Source organism: Gossypium hirsutum, chromosome D11 (assembly GCF_007990345.1).
Source record: "Gossypium hirsutum isolate 1008001.06 chromosome D11, Gossypium_hirsutum_v2.1, whole genome shotgun sequence".
Lineage (NCBI taxonomy): Eukaryota > Viridiplantae > Streptophyta > Magnoliopsida > Malvales > Malvaceae > Gossypium > Gossypium hirsutum.
The window spans coordinates 46,390,788-46,392,980 of record NC_053447.1 but is presented as its reverse complement, the minus strand read 5'-3'; the positions used below and the strand labels follow the sequence as shown (position 1 = coordinate 46,392,980).

Genomic DNA, 2,193 nt, shown 5'->3' with positions numbered 1-2,193 from the left:
ACACATTGTTACCTCACGTAATCTTTTATGTGCTTATGAGATTGAATTAATTGTTTGAATTGGCATAGAGATATGTACAAGAGATTATTTTAATTTCATAAGTATGTATGTGTGTCAACACATTTACTTATTAAAATTTATTTAATCGGTTGAATTGTCATAGAGATATAGTCTAGAGATAAATGGATTTTTGTAGGTGAGTATGTTCATAAGTTAGCAAATTACCGAGTTACCGTGAATTTATTCGAAACAAGATAAACATGAGTTTAACAATTTCAAGTTAAGAAACGTAATTAATCTAACACTATTATGTCATCTTGATTAAAATCATCTTCTAAAATCATACATTGGAACTGTTATTTTATTTTTATTAATTTTACTTAGTTAAAATCCTAGTTTTTAATCACCTCCTCAAAATCAAAATATTTTTCTTCACCAAAGTGTTTTTAAAATTGCATTCATAAATAATTCTTTTCACAGTCCTTGTGGGTACGATAACGAGACATTTACTTGTCACTTCATTACTTGTCGTGATTATGTACACTTACACATTTCTGTCGTTCCAAGTTTTTGGTGCCGTTGCTGAGGACTGCTTTAAAGGACAATATTTGTCAAATTGTTAATTTTGCATTTTGGTCTATTTTTTTGTTAAATTTTAATTCCATTTTTTTGTGTTTGTTTCAGGTGTTTATGAGTATTGATCAAATTATTGACTTACTCTCTATAGACCCTAAAATTGAAAGGACTTTCTGACAAAGGAGAAACAAGCGAACCAAAGAAGGACCGAAGAGATGAATTTTGAAAGTCCAAACCAAAATCCAGGAGGAGCATTCGCTATAATACTCACAATCTGATCATTGATGCCGATGACAGAAACTGTGCCATTCGGAAATATGTGATTCCTCTATTCAACAAGCTCAACCTGAGTATTAGAAGACCTGAAATCGAGGCATAACAATTTGAGCTAAAGCCGGTCATGTTCCAAATGTTGCAAAATATGGGTCAATTTAGTAGGATTCCTATTGAAGATCCATATCTTCATCTTCGGCTACTCATGGACTTGAGTGACTCATTTAAACTAGTCGGGGTGACCGAGGATGCGTTGAGACTGAGATTATTTCCATACTCCTTAAGAGATAGAGCAGAAGTGTGGTTGCACTCCCTACCGTTCAGTTCCGTAACTACATGGCAAGAGTTGGTTGAACATTTCTTAATGAAATACTTCCCTCCATCTTTAACGACCAAGATCCGAAATGAAATCACTTCATTTTAGCAACTTGACAAAGAATCTTTATATGAGGCATGTGAGTGATTCAAGGAGTTATTACGAAATTCCCTCATCACGGCATTCCTTGCTGCTTTCAAATAGAGACTTTCTATATTGGTCTCAATATTCATACTAGAATGGTGGTGGATACTTCGGCAAATGGAGCCCTTCTTTCTAAGCCTTATAATGATGCTTATGAGATTACTGAAAGAATTGCTAGCAATAACTATCCACGGCAAACCAACCGAGCATCCTCAGGAAGACGAGTAGCAGGAATACATGAAGTTGATGCGCTTACTTTTTTGGCAGCCCAGGTATCCTTTATGTCTTCTATGCTTAAGAATATAACTGTTAATGGTTTCAATGGTAATCTAACAGGTCAGCAACCGAACCAGTTCGAGGATATTTATTGTGAATACTGTGGAGATGGCCATTTCTTTGAAAATTTCTCATCGAATCAAGAGTCAAAATATTACATGGGAAATCAAAATTTGAATGGTCCATTGTCAAATTTTTACAACTCTTCATGGTAGAATCATCCAATTTATCTATGGAGTAATCAGTGGGAGGACCATAGCGACTCTTCTATGTCATTTTGACCAAATTATCTGCTAGAATATTCTCGACAAGTGCAACAACCCACACCAACTAAATCTTCAAGTAATCTTGAGAATTTACTGAAGGCGTACATAGCGAAGAATGATGAACTAATCCAAAGCCAAGCAGTAACATTGAAGAATTTAGGAAACCAAGTGGGACAGCTAGCCAATGAGCTCAGAAGCAGATCCCAAGGTATTTGGCCTAGTGATACAAAAAATCTGAAAAGTACGGGAAAAGAGCATTGCAAAATCATCACTTTACAAAGTGGGAAGATATGGGAACCCAAAGCCGTCGAGGTTGAAGATAAGCCTATTGTAGCTCAAGGT

The 2,193-nt window shown here is 35.4% G+C and overlaps 1 non-coding gene across 1 annotated transcript; it reads right to left on the bottom strand.

Moving 5' to 3' along the window:
* Positions 1-1,243: 1,243 nt before the first annotated feature.
* On the bottom strand, positions 1,244-1,349 carry LOC121224038 (small nucleolar RNA R71). Its single transcript, XR_005921502.1, has one exon. It is a non-coding gene; the product is annotated as a small nucleolar RNA R71 (small nucleolar RNA).
* Positions 1,350-2,193: the final 844 nt, after the last annotated feature.